Source organism: Heterodontus francisci, unplaced genomic scaffold, assembly GCF_036365525.1.
Source record: "Heterodontus francisci isolate sHetFra1 unplaced genomic scaffold, sHetFra1.hap1 HAP1_SCAFFOLD_93, whole genome shotgun sequence".
In the NCBI taxonomy this organism is placed as follows: domain Eukaryota; kingdom Metazoa; phylum Chordata; class Chondrichthyes; order Heterodontiformes; family Heterodontidae; genus Heterodontus; species Heterodontus francisci.
This window is the reverse complement of record NW_027140438.1, coordinates 4,812,723-4,825,551: the sequence shown is the minus strand read 5'-3', so window position 1 is coordinate 4,825,551 and position 12,829 is coordinate 4,812,723.

Below are 12,829 nucleotides of genomic sequence, written 5' to 3'. Positions count from 1 at the left end.
ACTGACAGGTTTTGTGTGTGAGAGAGAGACTGTGAGGCAGTATGTGTGAGAAAGACAGACAGAGAGTGTGTGTGAGAGACAGACAGGGTGTGTGTGTGGCAGATGCAGACAGGCAGTAATTGAAAGAGAGGCAGACATGCATTGTATGTGAGAGAGACAGAGGGGGCGTGTGTGTGTGATAGAGGCAGTCAGGCCGTGCGTGAGAGACAGACAGTGCGTGTGAGAGATGTAGGCAAGGAATATGTGTGACTGAGGCTGAAAGGGTGAGTGAGAGAGAGAGACAGACACGCTGTGTGTTTGAGAAAACAGCCAGGTCATGTTCATGAGCGAGACAGGCATGGAGTGTGGGACATGCAGGGATTGCCTGTGAGACCGAAAGGGGGGAAGTCTGCATAAGTAAGGCAGACAAGGAGTGTATTTGAGATGCAGACAGGAAGGGTGCATGAGAGACAGTCAGCGATTTAGTATGAGAGATACGGACACGCAGTTTGTGAGCTGGAGAGAGCGACAGGGTGTGTGTGTGTGTGTGTGTGTGTGTGTGTGTGTGTGTGTGTGTGTGTGTGTGTGTGTGTGTGTGTGTGTGTGTGTGTGTGTGTGTGTGTGTGTCAGGCAAGGCATGAGAGACAGAGAAAGAGAGAGAAAACAGGGACAAGGCTAGAGAGTGAGACAGACAGGGACTGAGGTAGTTGGGGACATGGAGTGAGATAGTGACTGGGAATGGGAGACAGAGACAGGGTTTTTGAATGAGAGGCAGGGAGAGAGGGAGTGAAGAGAAATGTAGGTAAACAGGGAGTTAGAGGTGGTGGAATATGAGAGAGAGTGAGACAGAGAGAGAGTGAATGACAAAAAGAGTGACAGGAGTGAGGGAACGAGACAGAGCGGGACCAGGCGTGAGAAGGGGAGACATGGAGTAGAGAGATTGAGTGTGAGAGACAGGCAAAGAGTGATAGAGAAAGAGATGGGATTGCGGGACTGAGAAAGGGAGTGGCAGAAAGTGAGAGACAGACATGAAGTGTGAGAGATAAAGGGAAACGGAGTGCTGGCACAGTGCTGCAGTGGTTAGCACTGCAGCCTCATAGCTCCATGAACCCGCGTTCGATTCTCGGTACTCTCTGTTCGCAAGTTCTGCCTGTGACCCCGTGGGCTTTCGCCAGGTGCTCCGGTTTCCTCCCACAGCGAAGGACTTGCAGGTTGATTTAAAAATTGGCCAACTTAAATTGCTCCTCGTGTCGGTAGGAAATGTGAGATTACTGCAGGGTCAGTATAAATGGGTGGTTGCTGGTCTGCACAGGCTCAGTGCACCAAAGGGACTGTCTCAGTGCTGCATCTCGAAACAAATAAAAATGAGAGCCAGAGGGAAAGAAACAGCAACAGAGTGAGAGCGGAGTAGGATACAGAGAGATAGGGACAGACAGATCGTGACAGGGATTGGGAGAGACAAACAGACAGATTGTGTGTGGATCGGTCAGACAGACAGAGTGCAAGAGAGAATTACAGGGAGGTGGAGATGAAGAGTGATTCTCAGCCCTTACGGGCCACTGTCTGCCTCAGTAGCGTCCACTTCTCAAAGTGGGGCTGTGGAGGCACCAGAGCTGCTTGCCTTCTGACCTAAGAGCAGCGGGAACATGCTCTGTGCCCTTTATTGGACAGCGAGCTCAGAGCAGAAATTTAGGAAGCTATGTACCGGGCATGTTGTTCCATCAATCTCATTGCTGGGAAGAGCAGGCTCAGGTCCTTCTATGTGGTCCTGACATCAGGTTTCTGAAACCGCAAGAAAATCCGGTGCAGACATGGAGAAAGGGAACGACAGATGGAACATACTGGGTTTAATATTTTGTATGAGCTGTCTGTGGAATTGACCGGTGTCACTGGTTCATTCCCCAGTCTCTGTGAGTGGAATCAGATATTTGAAAATTGCAGTAATATTCCCGACAAGGACTTGGAGTTAAATATATCAAATCAATAAAACAGATCTCCTGGTCATAATAATAAAAGCAAAATACTGCGGATGCTGGAAATCTGAAATAACAGCAAGAAATGCTGGAAATACTCTGCCGGTCTGGCAGCATCTGTGGAGAAATAAGCAGAGTTAACGTTTCAGGTCAGTGACCCTTCTTCAGAACGAGCAAATGTTAGAAATGTAAATGGTCATAAGCAAGTAAAGCGGGGGTGGGGCAAGAGATAACAAAGGGGAAGGTGTAAATAGGACAAGGTCACAGAAAAGCTGACCAGAAGGTCGTTGAGCAAAGGCAAACAATATGTTAATGTTGTGTTGAAAGATAACGCACGAGTACTGATCGGGTGTTGACAGACTGAAGATTAAACAACCGCAAGTACAAACATGAAAAAAACAGTGGGGAAGCAAACTGAACAAACGAGGATGAAATAAAATAAACACGAAAAAATATTTAAATAAGGAAAAAGAAAAAAAACTGAAAATAAAAGTAAAATGGAGCCCATCATCTTCTGAAATTATTGAACTCAATGTTAAGACGGGCAGGCTGCAATGTGCCTAATGAGGTGCTGTTCCTCGAGCTTGCGTTGATGTTCACTGGAACACGACAGCAGTCCCAGGACAGAGATATGAGCATGACAGCATGGGGGAGTGTTGAAATGGCAAGCAACAAGTAGCTCAGGGTCCAGCTTGCAGACTGAGCGGAGGTGTTCCGCAAAGCGGTCACCCAGTTTGCGTTTTTTTTCATTCATTCATGGGATATGGGCGTCACTGGTTATGCCAGCATTTATTGCCCAACCCTAACTGCCCTTGAGAAGGTGGTGGTGAGCTGCCTTCTTGAACCGATGCAGTCCATTTGGCGTAGGAGCACCAATCGTGCTGTTACGAAGGGAGTTCCTGGATTTTGACCCAGCGACATTGAAGGAACAGCGACATAGTTCCAAGTCAGGATGGTGTGTCATTTGGAGGGGAACTTACAGGTCGTGGTGTTCCCATGTATTTGCTGCCCTTGTCCTTCGAGTTGGTAGAGGTCGCGGGTTTGGAAGATGCTGTACAGGTCTTGCTGCATTTCTACACAGACTGCTTCAGTATCTGCAGAGTCACGAATGGTGCTGATCATTGCGCAATCATCAGCGAACATCCCCACTTCTGACCTTATGATTGAAGGTAGGTCATTGATGATGCAGCTGAAGATGGTTGGGTCTAGGACACTACCCTGAGGAACACCGGCAGTGATGTTCTGGAGCTCAGATGATTGACCTCACACAACCACAACCATCTTCCGTTGTGCTCGGTATGACTCCAGCCCGCGGAGGGTTATCCCCCTGATTCCCATTGACCTCAGTTTTGCTGGGGCTCCTTGATGCCATAGTCGGTCAAATGCTGCCTTGATGTCAAGGGCAGTCGCTATCACCTCACCTCTTGAGTTCAGCTCTTTTGTCCATGTTTGAATCAAGGCTGTAATGAGGTCAGGAGCTGAGTGGCCCTGGCGAAACCCAAACTGAGCGTCACTGAGCAGGTTATTGCTAAGCAAGTGCCGCTAAATGGCACTGTTGATGACACCTTCCATCATTTTACTGATGATTGAGAGTCGGCTCATGGGGCGGTAATTGGCAGGGTTGGACATTTCCTGCTTTTTTTGTGTAGACGGCATAACTGGGCAATATTCCACATTTCAGGGTAGATGCTAGTGTTGCAGCTGTACTGGAGCAGCTTGTCTAGTGGCGCGGCAAGTCCTGGAGTACAGGTCTTCGGTCCTATTGCCGGAATATTGTCAGGGCCCATAGCTTTTGCAGTATCCAGTGCCTACAGTCATTTCTTGATATCACGCGGAGTGAATCGAATTGGCTGCAGACTGGCATCTGTGATGCTGGGGACTTCAGGAGGAGGCCGAGATGGATCATCAACTCGGCACGTCTGGCTGAAGATTTTTGCAAATGCTCCAGCCTTATCTTAATGCTTCAGCTATTGGTGAACCCAATGTAGAGGACACCACATTGTGAGCAGCGAATCCCATCTACTAAATTGAAAGAAGTACAAGTAATTCGCTGCTTCACCTGAAAGTGGTGTTTGGGGCGAGGGATAGTGAGGAGAGAAGAGGTAAATCGGCAGGTATTACACCTGCTGCGATTGCAGGGGAATGTGCCATGGGAAGGGGACGAGGTGGTGGGGGTAATGGAGGAGTGGACCAGGGTGTCACGGAGGGAACGATCCCTTCGCGATGCTGACAGGGGAAGGGACGCTGTAGGTGGCGGAAATGACGGAGGATGATCCTTTGGATATGGAGGCTGATGGGGTGGAAAATGAGGACAAGGGGAACCCTGTCGCGGTTTTTATTTATTTACCATTTATTTAGAGATACAGCACTGAAACAGGCCCTTCAGCCCACCGAGTCTGTGCCGACCGACAACCACCCGTTTATACTAACCCTACAATAATCTCATATTCCCTATCACCTACCGAAACTCGGGGAAATTTACAATGGGCAATTTACCTATCACCTGCAAGTCTTTTGGATGTGTTAGGAAACCAGAGCACCCGGCAAAAACCCACGCAGACATAGGGAGAACTTGCAAACTCCTCACAGACAGTATTCAGAATCGAACCCGGGTCCCTGGAGCTGTGAGGCTGCCGCGCTAACCACAGAGCCACTGTGGTTTTGGCAAGGAGGGGAAGGAGAGATGGTAGAGGTGCGGGAAATGGGCCGGACACGGTTGAGGGCCCTGTCAACCACAGTGGAGGTGGGGGCGACCCTCAGTTGAGGAAAAAGGAAGACATATCAGAAGCGCTGTCATGGAGGGTAGCATCATCAGAGAAGATGCGTGGGAGATGGAAAAACTAGGAGAATGGAATGGAGTCCTTACAGGAGGCAGGGTGTGAAGAAGTATAGTCGAGGTAGCTGTGGGAGTCAGTGGGCTTATAATGGATATTAGGGAACAACCTATTCGCAGAGATGGAGATAGAGAAGTCTAGAAGAGGAAGGGAAGTGTCGGACATGGATCATGTGAAAGTGATAGAAGGTTGGAAATTATAGACAAAGTTGATCAAGTTTTCCAGTTCGGGCAGGAGCAGGAAACTGCTCCGATCCAGTCATCAATGTCCCGGAAAAAAGATTTGGGGGAGGGGGACTGAGGAGGACTGGAACAAGGGACGTTCGACATATCCCACAAAAAGACAGGCATAACTAGGACCCATGTGGATACCCAGAGCGACAGCTTTTATTTGAAGGAAGTGCGTGGAGTTGAAGGAGAAGTTGTTCAATGTGAGCACAAGTTCAGCCAGGTGGAGGAGGGTGGTGGTGTATAGGGACTGATTGGGCATCTGTTCACGGAAGAAGCGGAGAGCCCACAAATCGTCCTGATGGGGGATGGAGATGTTGGGAGATTGGACGTCCATAATGAAGAGGGGGCGGTTAGGGCCAGGAAATTGAAAATTGTCAAATGAAGTAGGGCGCCAGAAGAGTCAAGGTGGGAAGAGACTGGACCAGAGGAGAAAAGATAAAGTCAACATTGGAAAAAATATGTTCAGTGGGGCAGGAACAGGCTGATACAATGGTTCTGCCAGGACAGTCCAGTTTGTGGATTTTGGGAAGGAGAAGGTGTAACCAGTCAAACAATTTCTATCCTGTGTCAGTGGACAGGACGCAAAGGGAACAGATTGAGAGACATCGTAACATGTTACACTCAGTGGGTGGACACAAACTGCTGACCTGGTGTTTTTCTAGGTGGGAAGGGAGCCAGTCCCAATCCCAAATCCTCTCCCCTCCCTCTCTGCCAGGGAATGGACATGTATCTCAGTCTGGTGTGTGTGGGTTGTGTGCTCTCAGTATCCCTCTGTCTCAATCTTGATCACTTTCAATCCTCTGTTTTCTAAGCGGCATTTGTTTGTAATGGAATGAGAATATTGATGTAACTGAGACAAGAAGCTTTGGAATCTTTCTGTCCCTCTTATTATGCATCTCGTGTTTTGATTTATCCAATTTTCGTTTTCCCTCGCCTCCTGGGAACATTTGCTCTTGCTTCGAAAAATTTCATGACAAGATGGAAAGAGAGAGAGAGAGTTTTGGGATGAGGACTTTTGTTGGACAGTATCTTCCTCTTCCCTGGACAGAGGTCTTTACCCGGCAGCAGCATCGGATTGGTCTCTATGCGTTTGTGTCTCTCTTTACTACACTGAGAGTGAATTTCCTCTCAGGAGCTGAGCTTTGATGCCTCAGTTAAATGTGTTCCTATTGGATTTCGGCGCTTGAGTTTTGAAACTGGTTTAACCCTTTGGTTGATTTCGACCTGGCCTTTCAATGTGACACAAACAGGTTAATTCACAACGCAGAATAGGGAGTGTCCACCCCTGCAGAGAAAAGATTGAAGCCATCAAGTAGACCCTATGCGAAGATTTCTTATCAGTCCAGAATAACGCTTCTGTTTCCGCTCAGTGGAATTTAGTCAATGGTTAGGTGATATGCACGACAGCCATTTTAAAATAAGAGCAAATCATAGTGGTCATTTGAAGTGTTACCTTTCTGTGGCAGTGATTTTAACTGACATGCAGTGCGGCTATTTCAAGTGATATGCAGTAACCAGTTAAGTGTTATGCACTGTGGCCATTTTAAGTGGCAGGCAGTGTGGCATTCTTAATATGAATGTGTAAAAACATTTTATGTGACATGCAGTGCCACCATTTTAAGTGATATGGCAGATCAGAGGCTAGGAATTCTGCGGTGACTAACCCAATCCATTCTCCCCAATGTCTGTCCGCTATCTACAAGGCAAAAGTCAGAAGTGTGATGGAATGCTCCCCACTTGCCTGGATGGGTGCAGCTCCAACAACACTGAACAAGATCGACACCATCCAGGACAAAGCAGCCCACTTGATTGTCACCCCATACACAAAAATTCACTCCCTTCACCACCGACGCACAGTGGCAACAAAGCATACCATCTACAAGAAGCACTGCAACCAAGGCTCCTTAGACAGCACCTTCCAAACGGCGAACTCAGCCACCGAGTAGAACAAGGGCAACAGATGCATGGGAGCTGTGTCAACATCCTGGAACTCCCTTCCTAACAACACTCTGGGTGTACCTGCATCCCACACGGACCGCAGCAGTTCAAAGTGGCAGCTCACCGCCACCTTTTCAAGGGCAAATAGGGATGGGCAATAAATGTTGGTCCATCGAGCGATGACCACATCCCAAGAATAAATAAAAAGAAGACAATTTCAGTGACACACATTGCGGTCATTTTAACTGACATTTGTTATTGCCATTTTAAATGATGTGCACTGTGGCATATTTAAGTGATGTGCATACGACCATTTTAAGTGACATGCACTGTGGCCGTATTAAGTGATATGTAATGCGACCATTTAAAGTGATAAATAGTGCAACCATTTAAGTGAGGTGCAGTGTGGCCATTTGAAAGGATATTCAGTGCGACAGTTTTCACTGATATGCAGCGCGATCATTGTATGCCATTTACAATGCGACCACTTTAAATGATCTGCATTTTGACTATTGCAGGTGATATGTGGTGCAACCATTTTAAGTGATATTTGTTGTAACCATTTTAAATGATCTGAACTGTGGCGCTTTTAAGTGGTATGCATGCAGCCATTCAAGTGAGATACAGTGCGGCAATTTGAAATGACTTGCCCTGCAGCCATCTTAAATGATATGAATTGCGACCATTTTAGGTGACATGCTGTGCAGCAATTTTAAGTGACATGCACTGCAGCCATTTTAAGTGAAATGAAGTGCGACCATTTGAAGTGATATGCACTGCGGCCGTTTCACAGGATATGCACCGCGATAATTTTAAGTGACATGCCATGTGGCCATTTCAATAGATATGCAGTGCAACCATTTTAAGCGAGCTGCAGAGTGAACATTTTAAATGGCATGTACTGCCGCCATTTTGCGTGATATGCACTACCGCCATTTTGAGTGATATGCACTGCGACCATTAATGTGGCATGCAGTGTGACTATTTTAACTGGCGTGCATTGCAGCCATTTTAAGTGACAGGCATTGTGTCCATTTTAAGTGGAATGCAGTGAGACTATTTGAAGTGATATGCCCGCTGGCTCTTTTAAATGACATGCACGGGAGCCATTTTAAGTGACATGCTCTGCCAGCATTTGCAATGCCATGCGCTTCCGCCATTTTAAATGATTTGCACAATGGCCATTTTAAGTGATATGCTCTGTGGCTATTTCATTGTCATACACTGCGACCATTATAAAACGAGAGCATTCCACGGCGATCATTTTCAGGGTTTTCTGTCCACGGCAGTGAATAAATGAGATGTAGCTGGTTGTAAATTAGTATAATGGTTCATACAGGGTAATAAACGGTTAGCAAGGGTTATAAAGGATTATAAACAGTTACAAACGATTATACACGGTAATATACAACCGTAAACGATTATAAAGTGCTTTAAGTAATTAAAAAGGATTATGAACGGTTAAAAAGCTTATTGAAGATTCTACAAGTTACAAGGGATTATATAGTGCTACAAAGGATTAAACTAAGTTACAAATCGTCATAGCGTATTATAAAGGGTTTAAACGGATGTAACGGTTTAGAATGATTATAAATGGTAATTAAAAATTAGAAAGGGTTCTGAGTAATATAAAGAGATTTTCAAGATTACAAATGATGATGCAAAATTCTGACTGTCGTTTCCCTGTCACCATGAGAACAGACCCGGCCCCCATACACTCTTCACCAAGGGAACAGGCTCCACCCCCATTCTCCCGTCGCAATGGGTAACGAGCTCCGCCTTCATTTCCCCGCCACCATGGGAGACAGGTATCGCTCCCACTCCCCCGTCATCATTTGGCAGAGAACCTGCCCCCACTCTTCCGTCACCTTGGCTTCAGGCCCCAGCCGTCGGCTGTCACCATAGCGACAGACCCTGCCCCCGTTCAGTGAACACAGCGACAGGCTGAGCCACATCCCCCCATCCCCGCTCTTTCACTGTACCGAGATCCGTGCCCTCCACTTTGCCACCGTCACATAAGGCCCCGCCACCCTGCCCTGTCACCATAGCGACAAGCCCCACCCCCGGCTTTGTCACCATAGCTTCAGCTCGCTCCCCTGGTCAGTCAGCATAGTGACAGGCCCCACCCCGCTCTGTCTCCATATCGGCAGAACCGTCCCCGCTATCTCACCATAGCGACAGGTCCGACATCCGCTCTGTCTCGACAGACAATCCCCGTCCGCCGCTCTGTCTGCAGAGTGTCAGGCCTCGCCCCTGATCTGTATCCATAGTGATAGGCCCCGCCCCCCCAGCTGCTGGAAATAGTGATTCAGTGCCTCTCATCTTTGAATGAGTTTACCAATTGCAGTAAAGGAATATTTCAGCATATTCTTCAACTGCTCTCTGAACTGAGTATGGGTCACGGTGCAAATTGCAGTGTTTGTGCAGCAACTCAGGAGCTGCAACATGAAGCCCGATTCCTGCAGAAACACAGCTAGATTAGCAGACACAGACCCCAAATGCTCCATCCGGTTCCATATCGAGTTCACCATTAACAGGGTCCATATCAGAATGATTCCCCGAGATAACTAACAGTAAAATGATGGATTTCCTGCGACTCTCCATCTCTGGGTCTCTGCGACTCTCCCCGCTGCTGTGAGCCCGGAATCTTCTGCGTCCTCTGCGGTTCACTAAAATTTGCCTGACTGTGAGAGCGTTGAGCAGCAGAATCACCACAAATGGGAGCCCCGGGGTTAGAAAGTGATGGAGGAACTCGATTGTTCCCCAGACACGAGATTCTGCAACATCCTCAGTTACATTACAAAACCAGGGGAGGTTCCCCAGCCGATACTGACTTGTTAATATAAAATACCAGTAGATGTTATTTAAACAACTTATCACAGTCACTGTTCACAGCACCACAGCAGCCGTTTTCTCGCTGCAATATTTACTTTTCAAATTCTGGCAATGTATGGCCACAAATCGATCAAAGGTGAAAGTGACGGTGAACCAAACAGAACAGTCTGTGGCTGCATTAAGCAGGATGGCGTGGATATTACACACGGAATGAACAACAGGAACTGAAACAGTTCCCAAAGAAGAATGGGAATGTGTCTCAATATCAGGTGGAGGATAATGACCAGTAGATCCGCCACTGACATGGCCACCAGGTAGCGTGTGACACATTTGGTGAGACCAGGCTGTTTAAAAACCGTTCCTTCTCTCATCTCTCCCAGTTCTGATGAAGGGTCACTGACCTGAAACATTAACTCTGTTTCTCTCTCCACAGATGCTGCCAGACCTGCTGAATATTTCCAGAATTTTCTGATGTTATTTCAGATTTCCAGCATCTGCAGCACTTTGCTCTTGTATGGAAAGTTAAATGTTGGACTGATTGAGAGATTCCCTCACCAGTGACAGGCAGTACGGAATTCAAATATTTAAAAGCAATAATTGGGAATGAGTCCACTGAAAAATCAATTAAACAAAGTATCTCAATCGTCACTAGGTTAACTGTAAACAAGGGAAATTATCAGGAAATTATGCATCAGTCAGGAGTAAAAAAACACAGCTTGAAGGATTTCGGGTGAGATTTGTACATTTGTTACCACGTTCTGAATGTCTATAAGTATTGTTCCAGTGACAGGGATTTCTGCTCGAAACAGAGAGTTAAGATTGGCGGAGCCAGCAGAGTTTGTAACAGCGGACTGAAAATATGAGGTGAGCCCGACTTGGCAATTTGGAGCTCACACAGTGCAATTCAGTGGCGCCCAGGAAGTTAACTGCCTGGTGCCCTTGTCCGCATCACTTTTAGGATGGGGATCCCACCTGCCAAAGTTACTGAACAATCAGAGGGCCAGCGGCTCAGTGGTATTGGCAACACCATCAGGAGCAGTGGAACTGCTAGCACTATACAAGGCCTGTGTTCACGACCATCACTGGGGACCTAGACCCCAGGCAAATGTGGCGAGGACACCAGGGCCAGTCAGATAGTCGGGGCCACTGCCAGTAATATACCAGGCAGAGGACTAGGAGCATGTCTGGAGAGCCTGGACCCCATATAAGTGTTTATGGTCCTCTGGGTCTGGTCAGGGAGTGGGTGTCACTGCCAGAATTACTCCAATCCTGAAACCCGGAATATTACTGGAGTCCCAATCCCCTGATGGGTTCAGGGGTTTCGTGGGGACCCGTCAGAGTCTGGGGCCCCATATCGGTACTACACCAGACCTGGAACTAGATGGCATGCTGGACCCCGACACTAAAGGTAAGTGTTGCGGGGTTTCAGGGCCCGTCAATGACCGGGTGCCACAGAGAGTACTACACAGGTCCAGGGACAAGGAATGTCACTCGAGGGTGGACTTCCGATAAGGCTGATAAGATAGCCAGGATCAGTCAGGGAACGCGGTGACTGCCAGTACTACAAGCTGGCCTGGGACCAGGACCATTCTTGGACATCCATAGCCAAGGTATATGTGAGACTGTCGCCTCGGAACTATAAGGAAATAGAGGGAGGGAGGGCCACTGCTCAGTACAAGACCAATGCCTATCCTGGAGACACCAGAGCCAGGTCTGTGTGGTGGGGATGTTGGGGCTAGCTACAGAGGAGGGACAACTGCTGACAGTGCACCAGCCCTGGGAGCAGCACCATAGCCAGAACCAGGGACCTCAGATAAATTATGTGGGATGGCTGCGGCCAGCCAGGGAGCATGGGCCACTGCTGATACTGCACCAGGCGGGGGATCAGAGCAGCCTTGGAGTCCCATTCCCCAGGTAAGTGCGGTGGGGAATCAGGGTCCAGTCTGATAGCTCCTGGAAGGTGGTGAGGGGGCTGGCTGATTGCGGAGGGGTTTAATGCAGAAGAAGTCTTTGCTGTTGGGTGCCGGTCCATGGGCCACGTATTACCCTTCGGAGGAGGCCTCCCCCAATTCTGCAGAGGGGCTGTCTTGTTTTGCTGGGCGTCCTGCACAATTTGCGGGGCTGCCATCAACCGATCGTGTAGTTCCACTTAGAGACCTCAGGTGACCTCTGGGTAGGAATGTTGTCCACATCACCACTGTCGGGGCCCCTCCGCCTTCTATCCTGGCTCCTGAAAAGCCATTTAATTCCAGGGTTTAAATTATACAATCATGATTGGATTGGGAAATAGAATTTGTTAACCAACGGAATTCAACTGGAATCAGGAGTGGATCAAGAAGTTATTAAAATAAGAGGATTAAATCAAACATGAGTACTAGCAGATTCATAATAAAGCAGACCCCAGTAAATATTGACGAGGTGAGTAACAGATTACAGGAGGTCTTTTATCAACATTGTGGTGAATGAATGTTTTTCAGACTGGAGGGAGGTATACAGTGCAGTACTCAAGGGTTCCACTAGTACCACTGCTGCTTCTGACAGACAATAATGCCTCAGACTTCCGGCTTCGGGTCACGGTGTTGACATTTGCCGAAGTCATGAACCGTTGAAGAGCAGTGAAGGGTGAGGAAGATATTAATAGAGTTCAAGAGGGCATAGACAGGGTGGTGGAATGGGCAGTTGTTTTTGTTGTTTCTGCCCATTCCACCACCCTGTCTATGCCCTCTTGAATAAGTCACAGAACGAGAGTGAAAGTATGATGGCAAAAAGCTGGATCAGAAAAGGAGGTTTTAAGGAGTGTCTTAAAGGCAGAACGTGAGGTGGAGAAGTGTGGAGAGAGTATTTCAGAGTTTAGGGCCCAGGCAACTGAAGGTACAACCACCAATGATGAAAAGAATAAAATCAGAGTCCACTAATAGACGAACACAGACCTGGTGTTGGGGAATAAGCCCGGCCATGTGGTTGAAGATTCAGTAGGGGACTACTTTGGGAATAGTGATCACAATTCCGTAAGTTTTAAAATACTCATGGACAAAGACGA